Below are 25,013 nucleotides of genomic sequence, written 5' to 3' on the forward strand. Positions count from 1 at the left end.
CTGTATTTACGACGTATCTAGCTATTCATCTCACATTGTTTTATCACCTTGACACCTGAATACAGCCAGGAAATATCCCTTTTTCCTTATTTTTCCTGCTCGGACTACGTTACTTGTTGAAGTTCTGGCCACAGTTGAAAATGATGACCCTCCACGATAACCTACAATTTCCATGTATTCAGACATGTAACTTGACCCCGACTGGTTCAATCTCAAGATACTAGCTCCAACAACGGACAGCCTTGTCGACAAGCCGTCTTGAGCATTGTAGTCAAATCTCTTTGCTCGTTTGTAATAAGGAAAGTTCCGATGCAGAACATGTAGTCAGGGACAGACTTGAATTTTCAAACAGCTGTTAATATTTACATGCACGTGACTAGTCGAAATTGTTGTCCTTTTTATAAAATGAATTTGCAATTTGGTTAATTCTGTAACTTGGTAGTGTGAATAAAAGTAAGATAACACTATCCTTTCACTGAGAACTGCAGCCATTTAATTAATGTCATAGAAATAGAAGTTACGCGTCGTATGGCTGTGAAGAATGATCATTTCCAAGCTCTGAACGCCTTTACTTCTGAAAAGTACATTTACTTATCTTCTCAGCAGTAAGTCCGAAATATTCCTAGTGCAGGGTTCTCAGGTACCTTGCATAATTCGGATGGCTCCTTATTCTATTGCGTTTTCCCGTTGTCTCGGTAATCAACATTTTCCCTTGTGTTAAACGGATTTTTTAAGACTTTGCCTATCTTACATGTATCATTAAAGCGCAACGTTTAGGAAGTTGTTTATACTTCTGTCTTCAGGTAAAAGGATTACAGAAGTCTAAATGTTGCCCCTCCCCTGTTTAAGCTAGTCTGAAACCTGGACGATGTATAGAGTAAAAGAACAGTTTTACAGAATATGCGCACCTTCATCACAGACATTCAGACTTCGACTAATTTTCATCATTTAAGTGACCCTAAAACCTGATCTTGAAACATGAATCAGTATACTAATATAAACATTATTATTATTTTATTGTTATTGTTATTATCATTATCATCATTTGTTTTTGTATGTAATTTATATTTTTTGTTTATTTTTGTTTTAGTGTTTGCCTGCCATAGGCTCTTTGCTGTTGGCAAACACTCTAATAAAGGAATTGACTTGAATTGAATCTGTGTACATGTTCGTAACATTTTGCTATTGTATCCGAAAACTATCCCGACGGGGGCAGAGGATTTTTCCTCTAGCCTCTGCGTCCAGACCGGCTCTGGGGCCCACCCAGCCTCCTCTACAATGGGTACCGGGGTCCTTTCCCGGGAGTAAAGCCGGCCGGGGCGTGATGCTGACCACTCACCCCCATCTAGTGCCGAGGTCAAGGAAGAGAGGAGCTATACCTCCTCTCCCCCCAAGCGCCAACATGGCGTATAGTGGGACAAACTTTACTTTACTTTACTTATCCGAAAACTATGGAAGAGGTGACGTCACCTAACTAGAATCTTCATGGGGCTTATTTACACTGTTCATCTACTAGTAATATCATAAGATAATAATATTAAGTACGGATTGCAAGGCATGTTATGTGGATGGGAAAAATAAATTAATTCCGAACGTTGGGGTGGCATTTCTTCGAACGTAAAACGAATGACAAACACACACACACAGCATGGTGATCTCGTAAGCCTATTATTCTTCCCCACTGAGAAGAATACTGTAGGCTAAGAAATACAAAGATAGAAATTATGTAAAGTGTATGTTCTTCATAATAGGTTTCATGAATATTTATCTAACCTACATTAACACCAACGAATTTTGTATAAAACAGTTGCAGTTTATAAGACAGATGCGTTTCAGTTCTGCCGGACGTCATGAGTGTCCGCTGAACAATTTCACTGAGGGCTATACAAAAAGAAGTATGCAAAGTTTGTTGCTGGTTTGTGTCTTAGTTTCCTCTTCCATCAGATTATCAGGGCACCATACACACATCTTTTCTTACAGGAATAAGGGATGTAAACTTCGAACTACGGTCGTGGACCGAATTTCGAATTCAGTACCTCTCAGAATGATATTCAAATCATTTCCTGCTATGGTAACCTGCTCTGCTCATAGCTATGAAATCAGGCATGATACGTACGTACATTGTTAAAGGACTGAATGTATGATATGAATTTCAATCGGGATTACTAAATTCTTGGGCTTTGTCCATCGTCTGTTATTCAAAAGAACACAACGATCCGGAAACAGCTAACCTCAGTCACTGAGGTTAGCTGTTTCTAACGGAACCAACAGAGTAGGTGTCCCTTCCCCTTTCATACGAGGACGAAAACAGATCCATTTCCCGAAACTTTGTGCTTTTTTTGAATACCAGATGATGGAGACAGTCCAAGAATTTGGTAATCCTGAGTGTAACACACCAAAGTCAGAACCGTTTACAGTTTACATATACACTGCTTAACAAATATTGTCAGACGAAGACCGATAGAATAGGTAACCGGTAAAAGTTTTGGGAAATACCAAAGGGAATATTTTCGTTGTACACGTATAAATTCCCGGGCCTAGTTATTTAGTTAGTTAGTTATTATAATTATTAAACTTACAAGTAAATAATTTTAGCTCCACACCAAGCAGAAATTATACTGAAGAAACACTGCAAAAGCAACTGCTGTTATACAAACCTACAAATTTTTTAAGTTTATGATTTCAACAATCAATATCTTCTTGACTGTTCCATATACGAAATGGTCAGCCAATTCTTTAATTGATTGTTAGTTATTCGTCACGTTCTAGCTTGAGCAAAGAATACTTTATAAGCCCTTTCGTGTCTGTTTATCGCATTTTCTTAGGACGAAATGTAGGTTCAGATTGTCGCTACAATTGGTACCAAAAATATTGTTGGTACATATTTTTTAAACAATTGGAACCGAGATCGTTGTTTGAATGCATTGTTGCAAGGGCGCTATTCTAATATCTTAACATAATATTATTAACATTATTATTAATCTTAAGATAACGGCGCAGAATAGTTGAAAGAAGCTGATAGTCGTTTAGCTGGTCAAGAAATCCCTTACACGTGCTACAAACATACAAAGAAATAGAGTATAATTCTTTTATATATCTTAATTTTCGGTGTTTTTGACGCCAGATGAGCCAATAACGGTTTCTACAACAAAATAACATTTTTCCCAGAAATTGCATGTGTTCTGTAGAATGTGTTTCAGCAGTAAGACCTCCCTGCCCGTCAGACATGATGCAGCTGGCTTGGTTCTGTTTAGCTGACAGTCTGGCAAATTGCTGGGGACACTAATTCCGTATAATACATGATGTGTTTCTGATTAGTCCCTGCTGATAACTGATTTAATAGGATGCCGAGTGCATTGCGCTTTGTCCCCATGTGTAATGGTTAAACCAGTGAACAATTTATTAATCCAACATAACTGACATCCAGCATCAGCGAGTGGGAAACAAACAAACGTCGAAAATAATTAAACCACGCAGTCACAGAGGGAACAGCAGTTTTAGTCGGACAAAGAAAATCTTAGCTGGAATTTCCTTTGAACAAAATATGAATTGTTCAAAAATACGACACAAAAACATGTTTTGCGCCAAAATAACAAGCGACCGAAAAGTCGAAAACAATGTTCAAACTGGGAAAGCGCAGTGTCGATTCGCGTCAATTTTTAAAGAAGTATCTGTGATGCATCATTCGGAACACGTACACGCCCTTTTGTACACTTTTCTGTAACTGATTTTCAAAAGACTAACACGAATAATAAATGTTGATTCAGAAACGAAACATAAAAGGTCACTGTAAAATTGTTTAATGTGTCTTACTGCATCGTAGTCTCATGTTTGTAATTTGTGTTTCCAGTTCCTGGTTTAAATTTAATGCAAAAATGTAAAGCTTATGTGTTCACGCTGTTGTCATGTTTTTCATAATCGAAATGCAATTATACACAGACAATATTAACGCTACTTCACTCTGCACACAAAGTGAGGTGAGATTAATTGTTAATAAATTTCACTACTTAACATTCAGTCGAAATACAAGCTTTTAATTTCATTGAGGATGTTTTTTTAAACAGTGACTTCAGTGAACAGAAACCTACCCTTGGCCAGAAGTATAGAAAATTTAATTTCTAAATATTATCTTAAATAAAGTACTTCAAAAGTAATATATTTGTGTTTATATAAACGAAAAGACATAACGTTTATTTTTTATTTTTAGTTTGTTAGTGTTTTATCTTGCCGTCTTCCGTAAAGAAACATAATTATTAAAATTGTATCCGTTGATTTGGATGGTATGTATGAAACTTGTGATATTTGAAGCTCTCACGGCTATCAAGATGTCGGTGTTTGTCTTATGGGTTAGAACGTCATGTGGACAAACACGTATATATTAACGTTCGGAGAATCATACTTTATCCATCTTCAGCACGAAAATAATCACTGGCCTTGTCGCAATTTACCGCTATATGCGGGAATTTTCCTGGCTTCCATACAGTAAAACCTTCACCTTTATTTATGTAATGTAAACGATCACTTTATAGAAGCCATCCACTCGCTATGGAAACAAAATAAGTTCGTCTCCTAAAATCATGTATTGGCGCTGATAACATTTCAGCCTTTGCTTTTCCTTTAGAGATGGATAAATTACATCTTCATGAATCGTGACTTGTCACAGGTTTGTATTTATAACTCTGAGTGCGCAGAAATTGTACGCCGAATAAAGTTGTTTCGGGCGTGAGAAGATAAAACAAATAATTTGTGTATAGTTCTGCCATATTTTATAAGGGATGTGGGTCGCTGGCATTTTATAGCGTTAAACCACTGCGTGAACATGGCCTAGGTTACCCGAACGTACTAAATGTCCGTGTGTGGAGATGTAACTGCAGAAACCCCATTTCGAGCTATTTACTGTAACGACACTAGGAAAAAAGGGTGAAAAGTGAGAGCAAGAGAAAGGGAGAGAGGGGGTCGAAATGTGATCCAGTTTTCTCTTTTTGTAAGCGTGTTTGTTCCGATTGAGGTTATTCATGTGTCCTCTGGGAAAAGGGCTTAATGAACATAGGGGCGTTTCCTGTCCATGCAGAGGTCCTTTTTTCACCCTTATTGTCTTGTCCCCGTGGGCGACATAATTTCCGTTTTATAACCGTGTACAGTCGCTGCCTACGATGCTCTTATGTGATTAATGTGCTGGATTCCATTAGGCGATGATGTTTTTGTTTCTGCGATGTCCTGGGGACAGTGACTCACGAGTTACAACCCTCCTCCCCAACTCCTATTCCTTGTTGACGTCGCCCTAACGGTGATGGTTGTGCCTACCATCTTTGAAAGAGTTCTCCCCCTTGCAGAATTATCGTGCCTGTAGGTATTATAGTGCTGAAATGTATTGGCTGATTTATATATCCAAACTCCTGATCTTAGCCTTTATGAAAGAAGGCAGTTGGGAGATCTAGGCATAGACGGAACGATAAAATTAAACAAAATCTCAGATAAATGGTTATACTTTGTGGATTTAACTATATCATGATATCGACGTTTGTTTTATGGGTTGAATCGCCGTGTGGATCTGTAGGTATATAACCACCGTTTTCGAAGAACACGCTGCCTCCATTTCGTCCTGAAGGTGGATGGAGAATTCGTTGAGAAAGATATGTAAATCCCAGGTACAAGAATTTCCCTCTTCTCCGCCTTTCATATTTCGACTATTACAATAAACGACAGAATTTTTCTTCCGGGTTATAGACTTGTGGGTAGACAAAAACGTTTCGAGGAAGTATATTGTCTCCATCTTCACGGCTGAATACTGTCACAGTCCAGAAGAACGTAGTCATCATTACCGTCATGAGAACGTCAACACTTACATGATGCGAAACAAGCTCATCGATTTTCTATATGTCGCTTTCTTGTGGATGTTGAACTGGATTTATATGCAGAAACAAGTTTTGTTAGAGTGGGATTAATAAGACTGCTTTTGCACAAACACGCAGAATTAAATGTTTCTCAAAACAATTTATCCATCGCCGAAATAAAAAGTTACAGTGGAACCACGGTTCCGGAGAATTTGACGTAAATACGTTTCTGTATTTAAATTATATTTATGTCTCTGTAATGTAATGTAATGTTTTTTTATTTAGTGTTCTGTCTGACGACAGGTCCATATGAACGGGATCCTTCCATCCTTTTCTCGGACTGGGACCTGTTCATATACGTTCTTGGCAGATGATCCAGAAGTAGTTTGCCATTGCCTTCTTCTGTGTGTGAATGGAGTAATTGTTGGGATGCCACGGAGAAACCGGGGAAGCCCCCGGAGGAAAACTCCGTGTTGCCTAGACCACGGCCTTGTCCAACACAAGCTATAAATTCGGGCACCGCCGGGAATCGAATCCGAGACCCCAGGATTACAAGGCCAGCTTTCTAACCGCTAGACCACCGTGACACAATGTAATGTAAAGTAATGTAATGGAATGTTATCTTCAATGTCATCCATCTTGTTACGAAAGCGGATTGTTGACGGCAGTAATGTAACACAACAATGTCGAGTAAACAAATGACGTTTCCTAGGTAACATAATAATGCACGCCAGCTGACCATTGTTGTCGGTCCATATTTATACATTGTTGTCGAATTGTTGATATGGATCTTACACATTTTTCTGTCACTTTTTCGTTACACTTTTTCGTAACACTTTTTTGCGGAATGACCCTTCCATATAGACGTATTTACGTCAAAAAAACAAGAAAAAACATAACAATTCGGAAGTCAGTTTTACTTCCATCTTCATGCGATTTGTCGGAAGTTAACATCCCTGCTATATTCTACCCCTTGGTCTATCTAGTCTCAACCTTGCCTTAAGGTAAGTAAGTCTATCAGAATGGTTATACATTCTGTGTCTCACCGTCGTGAGAAACCGATAAACCTCTTAAGTCCGCAAATTCGTGTTCCTGCAGTAGAACCTCTGGTCAGGTGCCTAGAGGGTTCGATTTGAAGGGGGATGGAAATCACTCTTGCCCTGAAGAACGATTACTCACTGAGTCAGTGATAGGCAGTCAACCACGATAAAATAGTACAACAATGGGGGTGGGGGGGGGCAGGTGTCTCTAGACAGACCGTCATTTGTCAATTCTCTTGATGGCTGCCACACCAACAACACAGGATTCATTACGCTAATTATTTCGACAATCTAATTTTTTTGGTAACCAAGTTAATACTGACAAAGCATAGAGATTGCAAATGAAATTGAAGTTTGAAATGTAGATACAGATTAAAGTACAGCTGTTACTCTGTATCAAAAGCTTTATAAAAGAGCATAAAGGTAAATAAAAGTTATTTTTATTTCAGTTATCATTGATTTTATTCATAATTGTGCTGTTCAAAAGATTTTTAATAATATAAGTATATTTTACGATGTTTTGGACACAGCTGGATTGCAAAATATAATCCTTGCAAACCAAAACATTAGACTCAACTACGTGGTTCGACAAATAGCGACTTAGGTTTACAGTCAATAGTTCCACACCCTTGGTCTAAATTCCGTTATCTACACACCTATCATACGTTTCTACTGCGTGTTTCTGTCCAAGTGGAGAAGTTCTAAAATTCATCATCCCTACATATTTTTAAGGGATTAGACATATTTTGACACAACTATAGGAATTTAAGATTCTTCGGCAGTTTAAGAATGGCACATAACCTTAAAACTCGAAATTTGTGAAGCAGTAACGTGTATTACATGATCCTGATAACATTATGTAACAAGATACGAAATGCAGGCCTAGGCGCAACGTAAGATTTCTGACGTTTTCTCCATAATCTTATCTCTGACCATTGCAAGTGTCACCCCTGATGTCATAGTAGTTTGGAGGAGGTCAGTGGTCATTTCGCGGGCGGTGGTATCGCCATCAAACTGGTTGGGCGATTTCGTCATCGCGGAGGATTCCCCCAAGTGATTGCGTAGATGCTTGGCGCACAATTACATTTAGATTTTGTTGTAAAATGCTTGTTGTTTGATTTGAAAAAAGATTAAAATGTGTCGACAGATATTAGTACGTCAACCTCGGTATAAAATTTCATGAAAATCTACTCAACTCGATTTGTTGAATGCGGACAATATGGCGTACAGAGAGACTTGACGAAGATATTAGGCGCATTTCTTCAACTTTTTGTTCCGAAAGCGCTTAAAGACTTAAACAATTTTTCCCTAGGACTTCTGAGGATAAATTCATTGCTCTAAGAGGAACAAAACGAACAATTAATATCTGCTTTTGGAAACAGATCAGTTATTTATGAATTAAGGACGATAATTGAGACATCCATACCTGTAATTTGATAAAGCTTATATTTACTTTTTAATAGTGTCATATTGCTACTATAAATAAATATAATAGATCTTGTTCGTATGTCTACGGATTCTAAAAAACTTTAGATTTTTTCGGAAAGGAAATAATTTTTATACCCCTGTTACATGATGAGAGACAGTTCAGTCATATTAAGATCGAAGTAGAAAATGTGTAAACCATAAAAATATGCAGACTTTCACAGGCATAAACTATATTACTGTTTCAGTATCCAGTATTTACAGCCATCACCTTTATCCCTGCCATTTGCGTCGATGAAATTACGTTAATTAATTAATTAATTAGCGATGGTGTCAGACATTACCCGCATATCTCCCGTATACATCTATAAACGTGGAAATCAGCTAATCACTAATTATTCGATTACACCCTTGTAATATAAATTAGATTAACGTTTCAATGCAAAGATATAACTTATGAAAGTACACGAATGTGAATATCTTGTATTTACGTTTTCACATAAATCTAAATTGAAACTGAAATTCAAACAGAGTAATACAGGGAAAGCGCTGTTATCTAGGTTTAGAAATGGAAGGTGCAACTAACACTGCAGTCGAAAATAGTTTTTCAGAGTCCTGCCCCGTAGGCTAGTTCATTCCACGTGCATAAACAATAGTCATAGAATTATGCAGATGTTTATCTGGAGACAATACCAAGGATCCTATCCGGTGTGAAGCGATTTAACTTACAATGAAGCTGTTCTTGTCTCTTGCATATTTGGGCTTCTTGTACCTCATTACTGAACGGCAATATATTACATATGCATATATGCATGACGTAGTCTAATCGAAGCTGTCATGGACTTTGACAGTCATGAGATCGAAAATGGAGTTCATGTAGAGCCGCAGAACATAACGAGGACAAAAATTTTATTACGTATTTTGTTGTGATGTTTTTCTCCAAGGGTCCTTGAGTGAAAGGTTTGTGTCTGCTGGCAAAATCTTCGCATGAAATTTTATTTTGAAATATTCTGAAGTCTAGTCATAGGCCTAAAATTAATAAATAGACCTGCAATGTTAACGGATTTATCAACCTCAGGAGTGGTCCAGTAGTTCAGTAATAAACCTTCGTGTTTCATAAAAGAACAGAGCTTTTTGGACTAACTGGGTGACTACTAGCTTCTCAAGGACACTGCTCCACAGGGTTTGTTAGGAATGGTGATAACAAGACAAGAATATTTGAAGTAATGCTTTAAAAAGGAATTTAAACTTTTCTTTACTATTTGGGCCATTTCCCGATCGCGTTCATTATTTTAACAGGTGATGAAGCGGTTGGCCCCACATATATTCAAATTTGCGATTGGTGGTGTCCCATGTTTAAAAGTATAAATACTTGTACAGTCCACAGACCAGGAGAAAATCCCTGCTAGGAATTCGATATACGCGCATGCGCAAGATTTCGTGGTGAGTGACGACCGATCCTAAAAGCATTCGTTCCACAACCACTGAACGAACAACAGACGACAGGCTTTCATGTGTTCTAATGGGTACAGCTTTAAGATTACCTCACAGCGGCACAGTGATTTAATCTAGAATATTATCGCAACACCCGCAGAACACATTACAGGTGCTCTCACTACACGCTACTCTTAACTGCTTGATGTTTTCAGTCTGTGTGCAGTAGAGTAAAACTCTGACGTATCAACACTTCCCACCAATAGCAGCCCTCTAGTCCAGCTGATAAGTAACATTCCCCCCGCACCGCACCAGAAACGACTTCCCCTTGTAGGGTTTTTCTCGTGATCCGTGGACAGTATGTGGAGCCGTGGTACCTATTAGGTCAGTAAACGGACAGCCCAAGGTCAGAAGTCTCGGAGTTTGTTTCTCGGAAATGGGACTGACGTTTCCTTTATCAAGGCACTGCCCCTACTAAGCCTTCCATTAAGAACGTTTGAGGAATGTTTTCCGTGCGACAATGACAACCTGAACGCGAGGCTATCCACTCGTCTACATTTAGTGCCCACCAAAGGACGTTTGGCTCCTTATTCTATACCTCCTCTTCGCCATTATGTTGTGTATTATATATGCATATTTATACCTTCTTAATCATTCTTTACACGAAGAACATAACGTGCAAGCGTCGTGGGCTGGTCCTGTCCGTCAGTCCGTCGGTCTGTTCAGTCGAACCACTGGACGGATTTGGATGAAATTTGATGTAGAAGTTGTGCAATTCTGCAGGACCTCAAAATTGTACCTTTGAATCTCCTACGACCGGTGATAAACTGACGGATATGGAAAATCTTGAGGTAGACATTGAGGTGCGCCGATCTGGTGGCCAAAGTGGGAACTACCGAACAAGGCGGATTTAATACTCCCAAATTCAAAGAAAGCACGATTATATTATGTGCATCCTGGAACGGAATACATTTTCCAAGCTTGTTGTCTACAATTTTTTGTGTGTACTTTACAGGTGAGGGGAACGCAAACAGTTAATTTATTTTAGCTGTTTTGTTGGGAACACTGCTGTGCTGTATCTTTATTCTTGTAATATGGGTAACGTCTTACAGTAGTGATTTGTTTCAGTTCATTTTTTCTGCCGTAATTTTTCGTTTTGAATTTCTCCACCTTTGCTTCATAATCGTTCCTTCCTTTTCTGCTCTCCATCTTGGTTTATTAGCTGTGATACCGAGTTCTTCGTTAGTGCCATTAAGGAGCAAGAAGTTTATATTTGGCTTTAAAGGCCGTACCTGACATACACTACATATAACGTATTCACAAACAATTATTTGAGGATGTTAAACCACATTTATAATAGGTAATTAGAGCCACATTAAAAACCATGACATTAGTACCTTTTTACAAGTAATAGAGCTGTGTGGATTAGATTAATATAATCTATACGTACACATTTTGAAAATTGTTGGCACAGAGGTCGTGCCTCTATTTGATGATGCTTGAAATTAGTTCTTCGGACGGAAGTCATATTATTTCCAGGGTTATTGCTGTTTGCTCTACTTGTAAGTAAATAACCTGCCTCTAGACACAATTGCTAGACTTAGTGGTAAGTAGTCTTGCGTATTTGCGAACCACCGTTTTGAATTCAAACGAAGAATTGACAGCGTTACATTATTACGCCCGAGATGGGAATTCCTACGTCTAACGTAGGCGCGGCCAGGGATCTTTAAATTTTGGCGTCAGTGTAGCAACAAAGTCTTTTGAAATTGCAATACAAAATCTGTGCTTTGAATCTGACCCGTAAAATCAATGGTAACTTTTAATATCATAATCTTTTCCATTCAGTTGCTCTAGTAACAAGATATCTGGGTTTTGTATGATTCTCATAATTCACAGAAAGTATACCTTTAAACACATTAAACAGGTATTTTCTTCAATGGAGACTGTCAGTCTTTTATTGAGATAAAAACTGAGTTTTGAATAAGACGACAAAGAGAAATGAAACAGCGCACAAATTAATCAATTAATTAAACGAATCTGAGGACCGGCACAACTACATGCGGAATCCCCCATGATAACACTGCCTAACAAGACAGGCATCATCATACAGGGTGCGCCAGAAACACCTGACGGTATTTGAAATGTAATAACTTTTCAAGGCAGAGTGGAAAAATTTATTAACACTATCAGATGCATTTACATTTTCGTCGAGAATTTGTTATAAGCATCGCTGTTTGAGTATAACATCTTGCAGGTGACGTCCTTGTTGATCAACACACTTTTTCAGTGGATGCCATAACACGGTGTAGCATTCCATACTGTCACTTTCGCACTATGCAGAGGTCGTTGGTGAAGTACACGCGAATTGTTTGCAGCCCAAAAACGACAAGTTTGTTCACTTACAAAACCTGAAATGGGAAGTGGGCCTCATCTGACATCAGTAATGAGTTCACAATGTTGCGATTATTATTCACCAAGTTCAAGAATTTATTGCAAAAATGAAATCGGTTCACTAAGTTACTGGGCAATTTGGATTTTGCAAGGATGGTAATGCAAATCTTTGTGCAGAATTCGCCGAAAGCTACTATCCTTTAAAACAAGCGCGAGAGTTTGCCGTCGAGCTGACCTGTGGGGGCTTCGCCCCATGGCTTCTCTTACTCGCTCCGCATTTTCAGGTGCACCCACTGAACGTGGACGTCCTTCGGGTTTACTATCCTTCACTGATCCTTGTTGACGCTTATTCAATACCCACAACAGCAGAGTAATTCGGCTAGGTGCATCGCGCGCTGTTGCAAACCACGCTGTATAGCTGCAATTGACTCACTTATCATAAACGGTTCCACAGCCGCAATATGGTATTGCAATTGACCAGCGCTCCATATCAACTAAACTCCAAAGAGCACTCTACATGACGAATGTTAGTATGGAAGTGCAGCGTAGCGGGAAAGATGGTAATTGCATTTCAAAAACCGTCAGGTATTTCTGGCACACTCTGTGTAACCCACCCACGCAAATGTCATAAACCCCAAGTAACTATGACGTTAATGGCGCTGTTCGCAACGTTAAGAGATTGAACTGTGTCGAATGCACCACAGGTGATACGTTATACGTGTTTGTAACTTCTTCTCATTTAATGACGTTTAAAAACACAATAAAATTAGCCGTGCAATGGGCCATATTACAATCAGACACGACGTGAACTAACGGTCCAATCACCGTTTCCAAGTGCGGTTTAAAATAAGATGTAAGCTTAATTAACAAAAACAAAATATATATTCTGAATTTAAATAGAACACAATAAAATCAGAGAAGTCTTAATGTTTGATGTATAGTAATATGTAGCAATGCGACGTAACACCAGGGAGGACAAAACAAAATATAACGAAAGCCTCCACCCCCCAAAAAGAAAACGACCCGACGTCCACCGCCACCAAAACCAAACACAGGAAAATAAAACAGGTTTATAAATTACCAGGTGATGTCGCGTCGGATGACCACTGTAACAGGACTTTCTCCGGGCGCCGAAACGAGATTCACAAAGCCAAACCAAACTATATTTCCACAAGATGTTTTCCAGAAGGTAGACATCAAAGTAGTCGTGCAGGGTGGGGAGAGGAAGAATGCGCATGTCAGACAGGGCGCTTTCTTGAAGCAGACGGAAACAAGATTTTTCCGTCCGCCGTAGATTTTTGCGCACACAACCATAAATGCTGTTTTGTATTAAACTATCTGCTACCATTGAAAGAAGTGGCTAGGGATGGATAACCAGACTTCAATATCAAGCTGGAGCCAAATCAATCCAACGAATGGGGGAGTTTGTTCCTCGGACAGTAAACTTGCCGGAACGTGCAGTTGGCCATATACCTCTATCTGGTGACAATATCTAGAATGCATGGAGCTTTACATTTATACTTTGCTTTTGTGTTTAAGCACAGTGGGGCTCTTAATTTATGCTTGCTAGATTCCTGTTTTACACAAATAGAATTACCACAAGTGCGAATAGAATTTATTAATATCACATACACATACGAGCATTTATTCATTATTCGTACTTTAGTTTCAGTCTCTTGAATAGCGTGCACACTCTGTTGAGACACACCAGGTTTTTAGCTCTTGACATTTGATATCGATTTAGAATTCCCCCATGATTACGGGTATAAACAGGATAGAAATGTTTATTTTTATTTTAACTTCAATGCCGCATTTTAATACTCGTTCATGTTTCATTATCATAACCCATATAAATATACATACAAAACTGAAACGTTCTTCATCTTGACGTCTTATCTGTTTTTGTCATTCAAACAAGGCGATAACAAATGATAGATTATGAGTACAAATCAACAAATTTTAATCGTAGTTTTGAGTCTGAAGTTTTCAAACATGTAGAGTGTATTCAGACTTATTGCGGGGAAATTCGACAAATTCTCAGATTTCTTATCAATCTTCCTTGCCCTAAAACTTAACCATGATCATCAGACATGTATCATTTCATACAATAGGAAAATGATTATGTCTTTACAATATCACCTACAGTAATTAGTTTCAAAGGAATTTTTCAGGATTTTACCCATTCCTTATGCATGAATATAAATAGCATTTGAGCCCGTTCTTCCTTCTTAAGTTAGTTGCACAATAAATTTAATGAATTCTGTGTTAGATTACGTACGGATGAGTTAGATGAGGTTAGGTACGATTAAGTAGGATTAGGATAAATTAACTTGGGTTAGGTCAGATGAGGTTAGGTTAGTTAAAGTTAGGTAAAGTAAAGTTTAATATGGGAAGGTGAGGTTAGATTAGGTTATCTTACGCACGTAACTTTAGTTCAATTGAAATACGTACGTTATATTGCATTTGGTTTGTTTTGTGTTCTGTGTTTAAATTCAGTTGAAAGGAGATATTTCCACCTCTTGACTCTGGGCGTCTGTTTTCCACAGTTTACCTTTATTCTCCAACAAGCTTTAATGTCATGAAACTTAGAGAAATAAATTAAGAACCTCAGCACTGTATTTATATGTGATTTACAACTACGAATATCCAATATAAGGTGCAGAAAGTTAGTTGTCAATACTATACGTATTGGATAAAACAAAAGAATACTGTGGATTAAGTATGCGGTAAGTGACAGTCCTGTATACAGGAATGATTTAAACAGGACTGTATATCCATTTTCACATCGTAGTGTCATGCATATTTCGATTAAATGCTTTTTAGCACGTCGTGACTTTTTGTTACAAGAAAACAGGACAAGTGTAACAAGCTGGACTACCTAAAAAACTGACAAAATCCCTGGTAGCAGAATCCACAGGTTCAACGTCGACAACACCAAAGCCCGCCACCGGACACGATTCTGAGCTAACTCCATCCATTTACTATCCTCACAGCCTACGCCCCTAAGATCCATCTTGATGTTAATCTCCTATCTCCTTCTTGGTCCGCCCAGTGGTTGTTTTCCAGAAAACTTTCCACCAAAATTCTGTGCGCACCTATTGTCTCCCCCCCAATCCCATGCGTGCTCCATGTCCATCCCATCGGAGCCTCCTAGATTTCAGTATCCTCACTATGCTAGGTGACTCGTACAATTCACGCAGCTGCTCGTTATGCAGTATTTTAAATTCCCCACTTATTTCATCCCTCATAGTTCCAAATATCCTCCTGAGCACATTGTATTCAAAAGATTGTAATCTACGTTCTTCTCTCAAGGTGAAAGACCATGTTACAAACTATACAAGATAACAAGCAAAATTATTATTTTATATATCATGATTTTTAGTATTTTGGATAGTAAAAGAGATGACAACAGTTTTGGAATTTAACAAAAACAAACTTTCCCCGAATGTATTCTACTCTTAATGTAATGATGTGTTGTTTATAATTATGTTCTGTCGTTGTTGATGATGTTGACCCAGTATTGCGCCAGTATTGAGTTTTGCCTACATTTACTTCTAGCCTGTGGGAGATTTTCTGCATTCTTGGTTCTGGTACCCACACCATCCACCCCAGCAAATTGACGTCATCAGCATGGACAAGTACCTGGTGCACACCATTCAATTCGAGCCCTTCGTGATTCCCTCTGACATTTCTGACGACATGTTCTAGAGCAAGATGAAAAACATTTTGGATAAAGCATTTCCCTATTTTAGGTCATTGTGCGCTGGGAAAGGATTCAACAGAAAGTTACTTATACAAACTCTAATAGATACCCCATCCGAGCACATCTTAACAAGCTGGACAGTGAGCTTATTGCGTAAAATGTCGTCCGGGTTTTTGCACTTATTTTTTTCATTAGTTCTTCACGCGAAACAAAAATATTAGTAACTCCACAGAACAGAGTCATTCTTCGGAAAGCAATAGTCACTTAGATAGTCAATAAATGTGATATAATTTTTACTATCTAGTTAATAAGAGCCCATCACAAAAAACATATTCCTAGACATATAAATAAAATTCTCTTCTCCAGAATCTGATAAAGATCTTGTCTTAATATTATTATTCTATCTACGCCTAGATCTTCCGAATGGTCTCTTTCTGACTAAAATTTGTGTATAGGCTATTTCTTGGTCCTCCGTTTGTATGCTACATGCCCATCCTATCTCATTCTTCTTAACTTCTTGATCGTCGTATTAATTATGGTCAAGAATACAAATTATGAAGCTCCTCATTATGAAAAAATCTCTTGTCTGTAGATCGTAAAATGATAAATAGTTGCTCTGTTTTCTTGAGATGTTTGCTGTTAGCATGCCTAACGGCATGAAAGTCACTAGGGCCAACAATCCCTCTAACATTCTCTACTTTTGTTAGCGATCAGTCACCATATCACGAAGCAATACATAAGCAGACGACTGACAGAGGTGCCCTCTCTGTATGTGCCTGTGTATGTTTATAACGTATGGTTGGGCGCTGTGGTTGTTATTACATCTTTGAGTGACGACGGTAGGCTCAGCAGATGGGAGAAAGGGGTGGAACGGAATCTATAACCTATCCCGTTCTCGCAGTAGCGATGGCAGTGATTAATTACCGCCATCCAACGGACCCAGTATCTCAACACTGCCACTTTTCATCTGTTGGAAAGTGAGGCATTTCCAACAGCTTCTCTTGACGTGTGTAGGAACAGAATGCAGAAGCACCCGCCTTGCGGGGACTATTCAAGTGGGACGACGTATACAGGCCAGATATCAGGCCGAAGCCTCTTTTTACAGTGTTTACTGGTGAATTCAGTTTTTATTTAAATTATAGAATTTTAGACTACATTGTATTATCCTAAAAAGTAATTTAGTGCACTATTGGGAAAATAAAAACAGAAAAATTAAAAGAGAGGGGTAAATTACGGAACGGTTAGGAAAGGACACTGCAAATATGCACTGTTTATTATTAATCAGCGTGATATGTGTAAGCAGGGCTTAACAATTAATGTTGACTGAAGAATATTCACACATAAAGCTGTCTCTCTCAACACCGAAATTTTTGTTAGATTTTTAAACACAGGTAAATTTATTTTAATTAAAATTTGGTGGATTCTGATTAAAACCATCCTTGTGTTAAATGGGAATAGAGTCGCATAATAATTAAAAAGTATATTTTATGATCATTTTTGTGCTCTTTTCCAGTATTCTACTGCATATTAATTAGCAGGCAATTATTCGCTGAATGGTAGAATGGATTTTGAACTTTTTCTTCTCTACACTTAATTTACGAAGTTTACAGAGTTTTACTTGTCACAGAAACCTATTATTTACATATAAATGGAGATAATTCTCGTATATAAAACAGTAATTATGTGCTCTATCTTAGCTTTGTATGAGGGTGTAACAGAAAAATACTGAGGAACATTTTAGGGCCCATGAAACCAGACGTAACAGAGAACTGAGAAAAATTCGTAATGGTCGGGAAGACATAAGGCGTAACAAAGAATTGAAAATGAAAACGAGCCTAAGCTGAGGCACAGTAAAAGTGGGAAGGGCAAATGGAAAGGGAGCCATATGTGGTATTACCTTCTCTCTATCTTGCGACACGTGCCTCTGTTAACAATGTATGTTTTCATTTGTGAGCGTGTGCTGTCAAGCGATTTTGGGCCTTATAGGATTTTTATGATTATGTCTGTTCACTGCTTTAGGTATTCCAGTCCTTCTTGAAGAGAAATCTACTAATTGATTCTGAAGATATATGTGATCGAAAAATATTATTTTTGTTTACATGCGTGTAGACTATGTACAAAAGTGTTTCGTTTTTGGTTATACTTTCTGTAGACTGAGACCTTCCAGTCCTCTAAACTCTTCTTGGTGAAAATAAATATAAACACAGGGTCGGTTTCATCAGTTGCCTTTTTCACCAAGCCATACCTAGGCAATAAAATGGTAGTATCTCTAAACATCGCCCGCGTATAAACAAGGAGTTTCCGGTCCCACACAGGACGCTCCATACTCAGCTGCTCTCAGTACTGCCATTATGGACCAAACTGAAGATGGCTTGTCATTCGCTTATGCACTGTGCTCCCAGCTCAAGTAATGACTAATTAACGAAACAGAGTAGGAAACGTTCAGTCCTGAGAGGAGCATACAATTTCCTCATGGGTTCTTTTCACCTTGTCATTCTGTACTCTTTCTTCCTGTGTCTGTGCGTGTGTGGACGAGAGGTGATATATCTCCACACATTCCTAATCTCTGTACTAGATGAGACAAGTGGATAGTATCACGAGAAAGATTGTGCCCAGACTAATTTACTGAGAAACTTTTTCTTTCTTAGTCGTTGTGTTCTTCTGCCCGCAAGAGTCGAGATTATTCTACACTTAAGCTGTTAGACATTTCGTAGGACTCCTTGGACGAGTGATCAGCTCGTCGCAAGGCCTCTACCTATACACAGGACAGCACAACACAGAAAGACGCGGACAGACATCCATGCAATGAGAGGTTTCACACCCACGGTTCCAGTTTCCACTCGTATAAGCCTACGCCTCAGACAGCCCAGCAATTGTAATCAGCTACTGAGAAATTTATTAAGTAAATACACATTAATGAAGTAATCCCTAGTAAAAATACTTTAAGATTCAATACAAAGCCATTTGTTGGATCCGATCCCGAACCAATTAAAATCCTTCCCATCTGCTAAGATAAATATTAATATCTTACTTTCATCTTCCTCTAAGTGAAAACTGATTATTCAAACTGTGTACACCATCTGATTGCATTTGTGAATGGCTGAAAACATGTTACAACATAACCAAAAGCTCATTAAATTTTTTCTCTGTTGTGAACTAAGCAACATTCTTAATGTTGATGGTGTTGGCAGTGGGCTTTATACTTAAAACATTTCCTAAGCTACCATAATTAGTACTTAAATTCATATAACAGTGAATGGTTAGCATTCCTATATCGTAATCAGGACGTTTTGGGTTCACATTTCGACCTGGAAACTGAATATATTGCCTGAAGATTTTCGTGATTTTTCTCAGTTACTCCAGACAAATGATGGATGATACGTTAATATAGACCATCACTGCTTCCTTTCGGAGCTACCCAATTTATCATTCATAAAAGCTACTTGCCTTTTGACGCTTCATAACGAAAACAGTTGAAATATTGTCGTTAAATAACCGAAGAATGAATAAATCAACACTGTCCATTACCGTACTACCATTTATTTTAATTCCAGTCCCGTCCCTTTGTCCCTTTAGCAGTTTTTCCCATGAAGTAATCGATTTAATTTTCAACCGTAAACGTAATTAGTTTCACTGAATAAGCACATCATTACAAATAATAACAGCACGTTTCCACCTCAGCTTACCGCCATATGTGGTAGGGAAAGTGTCGGCCCGCACGCCAGCTGAGGGGCAGACAATAAGGAGCTGGATGATGTATGACCGCCATCAATCATTTTCCTCCGGCCTGATAACAAGCGGTAGGACTGCAGCGGGAGCAGCGAACACAACAAAGAATAAAGAGAGAGCTGCTTGTTCAAGTCTGACAGCCTGTCACCAGAGGGTGTTGCGTCAAGATGTTCCTAGCTGCAAGAATTTGAAAGGCTTGCGATTCTACGCTAACCGGTTGTTTTTTTTTCCAGCACAACACCGAAGCTTCCTTCAAATGTTACGAAGCATATTAAAAGAGGAAGAGAAATATTAGAATATTTTCGTTGGATGATTGGCAAAATGCTGAAGTCTGGTCATTCTGTAGCTCAGGGTCAGACGGTGACATGCCACGAGTGTGGTTCACCGAATGAGCGCAACTTGAAGATGGCTGATCCACTAAAGGTTTGCACCAAGAACAAGCAACATACGACAGTGCGTTTATTTGTGTGTGTCTGAAGGAACTATAAGGGCAGAGATCCATGTACTATTAGCTGCCAAGTATGGACAGACCTGCTCGCCACAATCAAGTGGGTAGAAGTGGATCGAAATGTTTAAAAACTGAAGAAGTAAGATGCAGACTGAGGTTTAGAACCCCTATTCTGTTATTAGTTCTATTTATGTCTGTAATTTATTTATATTATTTAGTGTTCTGTCTGACGACAGGTCCATATGAACGGGATCCTTCCATCCTTTTCTCGGACTGGGACCTGTTCATATACGTTCTTGGCAGATGATCCAGAAGTGGTTTGCCATTGCCTTCTTCTGTGTGTGAATGGAGTAATTGTTGGGATGCCACGGAGAAACCGGGGACGTCCCCGGTGTCTGTAATACTGTGTCATTTATCGTATTAATTTTCAAATTAAAAATAAAATTGCATTCCTTTTTTCATGTTTTGTCAAGTACCAAAGTGTTTTCAGTGATAAAATTAAACTCAACCTCAGGCAGGGCACCCACGAACCCTTCCAAGGTTAATAAGGAGCCCGCGGTCTCATGGTTGCCGATCCCTTGTATGCGGTTAAGTCATTCCTCCATATTCACGGTTTAGCTCTCAATAATGCGTTGCGCGAATGTGAGTTGAAAACTTCTCCGTCGTATTCTTCGCGAGCTTCACGAAGCTTATCGGCATGCAAGACTCCCTTACGCCTATCAGCGGCCTCGCGCTTTGCACTTTGTAAGCGTAATCACTGCCACGAGTCTTCAGTGCCCACTGTATTGTGACGTTTAGGGTTCAGGAACCGGCCAGAGCAGATCTTTTAAACACGTGCTTTGCTGGAAGACAGCTGTGTTGCCTCCATCCGTGGCGAAACATCGTAATCGAGATCTTCCTGCCCTCAGTCGGAGTTCGTTGTTGTCAGTTTTCCATACAGACATCAGTAAAGTAAGCAAAGCTTGTCCCTCTATACGCCATGTAGGCGTTTGGGGTGAGTGGAGGTATAGCTCCTCTCTTCCTTGACCTCGGCACTAGATGGGGGTGAGTGGTCAGCATCACGCCCCGGCCGGCTTTACCCCCGGGAAAGGACCCCGGTACCCATTGTAGAGGAGGCTGGGTGGGCCCCAGAGCCGGTCTGGAACCAGAGGCTAGAGGAAAACTCCTCTGCCCCCGTCGGGGATCGAACCCCGGCCGTCCAGCCCGTAGCTAGTCACTATACTGACTGAGCTATCCCGGCTCATACAGACTTCAGTAGAAGACGTAAAAAAAATCCTGTTACAATGATGGGTTATTAGACCGTTTAATGTGACAGAAACTGACCGATTTTTTCTATTATCAGCCGATGAGTAAGCCTCTGATGTGCTTGCTTCTTCAATCATTAGGGCAATGAGTTTGCTACGAATTGCTCACGATTATCTCAATAACGTGTTCCTCGCGAATGTGGATGCCTGTATTGCCAGAGTCAGTTATTTCAATTCTGAATTCTGCATAAAGCCATTCTGCAGTTATATTGCTGGGACGTTGAGGTGACGTGGAATAGCGTTGAAAGCCCACAAGCGAGGGGCAAAGAGACGTGATTTAGTTATGTCCGTCTTCTGACCGAAATTGACCCATTTCTCCAGAGGGCAACCGTGGCACCGCAATTGCACGTTCACCTTTTGCTATCAGCCTATCTATAAACTTCTTCTCCGTGAGACGTTCGGCAAAAACGTCTACACGTAAAGTGAGAATATAATTAAATCCTAATCTATTTCTCATTAAACAAATGGAAAATGGAAATAGAATCTATTGACTATCTGTGTGACTCTTTATTTCTTAAACACGGCTCTGCACCATGCAGAAATATGCAGTGTCGCTGTGCTTTCTAGGAAAGTCAGCGTATTTTGATGGTCATTGAAAGATTTATGAATCTCTTCTTTCATCATTTTCAAGCTGATTCAGACTTTAAATATCCTAACCCGTGAAGGCGGGGACTGCAGCTAGAAGTTATCGATAGTTTTACAATTCACAGTTATTCCCGTCGGCAGACCAAAATGACTTATTTTCAACACAATTGTTTGTTGCTTCATATATCGCTTAATACAGAAGAAAACGAAACACTTTCATAACAGAATTCAAAAGCTTTTAGTGCAACTTTCTATTCTCTGTCGTGACCCATGATTTTAACGGGGATGCACTTCAAGCAGTCTGCAGCAGAAAAGGAACTTGGATCGTTTCACTCTCCATCACGATTTCTGATATCAGTCTGAACCCTATTGTTATTCACCGTCATTTTGCTCTAAATTACTTCACCCCTCACTAAATCCCACTACGTCTTCTTAGTCACGACCCTTCACTGATAAATTCCTATGCAAGACAACTTCCCTCTTTTTAATGTCAGAGCCAGCGTAAAGTTTGATCTAAGAGCAAATACACTTTTAATTAGGCCTCTGATGAACCTTGTTATTCTTTTAAAGTGATTTAGTGACAGAAGCTGTAATAGATAAACCTATAGTTTTTATTATTTGTAGTTTATTTAACGACGCCTTTTAGTAGCTCAGACTATGTTCCTCGAGGATCTGTAGCATCGAAAACTGTTCAAGAAGACAAGGGATAAACCAGAATTATAGATGACGAAATGAAAGTCTTGGCTTGAAAAATACACATGAATTGATAATAAAAGAAGTCCATGTTATTATGATACGGTTAAATCCGTTCTGCTCGATCACTAACTGTAATCCCGGCTGTCCAATCCTTGGTCCGTCATCGGTTGACCAAATTAGAAGACGAATTCCTTATTCATAAGTAGCTACAGAAATTTGTATAGGAACTTACCATATTTTGTATTAATGGAAAGCCAACAGTTTCTGAGTCACAAACTTCGAATCTGTATGTAATTTCTGTGTTACATTATTATTATATGGATTTGTTGGAAGAAATTTTCACACCCAGAAGCAGAATTGGAGGTTGTATTTTGTGTTATTTCTACAGCATATCTATTCGCTCAGATGTGTAAACATATTTAGTCGCCATCCCGTTTTTTTCCCCAGCCGAATCATTAATTTATGGATAGGCTTGTATAATGGATGGATAAGCCTGTCAGTCAAAAAGTGATTGCTAATTCTCCAAGTACCATCCATCCTGAGTCATCAATCTCCCGTGAATGACGCTGTACTTTTCAACGTGATGTATGCGATAGACAAAGATAGGAGATAGATAATATAATGCTTTTACCTTGCCTTCCATATAATGTGATTATGAAACTCACGTGCGAAACACCTACAACAAAGTCTATGATATTATTGAACAAATATAATAATACACAACTGTAATTTCGGTTGAGTTGTAGTGACGCCATGTTGAAACGGTCTTATAGAAACAGGATTTGAGGGTGTGGAAATCTTTCAGTTCAAGATGGCTGTCTTCTGGATTGTTGCGCCGTGTAGTTTGGTAGACATATCAAACTACACGACGCAACAACCCAGAACACAGCCATATTCATTCTTGTAGTCGTGGGAACCTAAAATCTCTTTACTCATCCTTACCCATAATCATCTTCACATTTAACACAGTTAATAGTCGTTAAGCAAAGTGAACCAATCGATGAATCTTATAAATGTAAAGATGTTTTATGGTACTCAGGGTTATGGCCGGAACACACCGGAGAACATCTCGTGGTGACAATCCTAAAAGAAATCTCTGATAGAAAAGCCTGCACCGCAAGAACCAATACTCGCAGTTGAACACGAAATTCAGTCAGTTCCATGAGCCTCCGACCGTCAAAACATACATCCGTTGTTACATCTTAATGTTATAATTCTCGCCCTTCGAAATATTCGTTTCCCCATCAAAATACTGTATGAATTTTTGTATCCGCCATCGCAGCTACAAGCCCAGAAAATTATAAATTGATGAATTCTAGTATTCTAGCAGTAATACACGGCGTGCACTATTTAACTTCCTCTGTAAATAACGCCATAAACTTCACATTTATTTTGTTATTCTTTGCCTAAATATTCTAATGTTAACTCTGTTCGGTAAATAATTTATCATCACTGAAGTCACTATATTCATAATCATCCTCGTCATCAGACCATCAGGACAAACACACACACACACACACACACACACACACACACACACATATATATATATATATATATATATATATATATATAGGGTGAGTCAGAAGTATGTTTACAAACTTCGTGTGCGTGTTCCAGGATCAAAAATAATAAAAAATGTTCCTATGAACGTGGGGTCGCAAATGTTTCATTTTCGAAATAATAGCTAAAAATACGTTTCAATGAATTGACTTTATATCAAAGTGAAGCTTCCAGCAAAGATTTTCAATTAAAGTTTGGGCAGGAATTGTTGGCAACATGCTTATTGGTCCACACGTGCTTCCATCGCGTCTAAGAGGACCTTCAAATCGGTGATTCTTAGGAAGACACTTGCCACGTCTCCTTGAAGATGCACCACTGAATACAAGAAGACAAATGTGGTTTATGCACGACAGAGCCCAGCACACTTCTCCCATCGCGTCAGATATCATCTCAATGAACAGTACCCTCAGCGATGGATTGGGCGTGGTGGCCCAGTAGTATGACCACCGAGGTCACCGGACCTGACTTCATTGGACTTTTATCTGTGGGGTCACTTAAAGTCCGTCGTTTATGCAACACCCATAAACAATGAAGACGACCTATGTGAACGTGTGCAGATTGCATGCCAGATGAAACCCTGGTGTGTACGAACGAATCCGTCAGTCTTGTGTACATCGTGCTCGGGCATGTGTAGAGAATGGAGGAACAACCTTTGAGCATCTGTTACAAAGAAACATCCCTGTCCTTATACTTGGCAATAAATGCATACATTAAAAATTATTTTTGGCTATTATTTCGAAAATGAAACATTTGCGACCCCATGTTCACAGGAACACTTTTTCTTAATTTTGATCCAGGAACACGCACACGAAGTTTGTAAACATACTTCTGACTCATCCTGTATTACTTATGCAGAAGACG

At 39.0% G+C, this 25,013-nt stretch overlaps 1 long non-coding RNA gene across 1 annotated transcript in view; it reads right to left on the bottom strand.

Annotated features, from left to right (window-relative positions):
• LOC110829778 (uncharacterized) overlaps nt 1-13,320 on the bottom strand; it is an 81,205-nt gene extending 67,885 nt beyond the window's left edge. Inside the window, exon 1 of the long non-coding RNA XR_002543076.2 lies at nt 13,206-13,320. This is a non-coding gene — a long non-coding RNA (uncharacterized LOC110829778). The remainder of the gene's footprint in view (nt 1-13,205) is intronic.
• Between the last annotated feature and the right edge of the window lie 11,693 nt (nt 13,321-25,013).

The sequence above is a fragment of the Zootermopsis nevadensis genome, unplaced genomic scaffold (genome assembly GCF_977971745.1).
Source record: "Zootermopsis nevadensis isolate Lab colony 2312 unplaced genomic scaffold, Znev_1.0 Znev_ptg000030l, whole genome shotgun sequence".
Taxonomy (NCBI): domain Eukaryota; kingdom Metazoa; phylum Arthropoda; class Insecta; order Blattodea; family Termopsidae; genus Zootermopsis; species Zootermopsis nevadensis.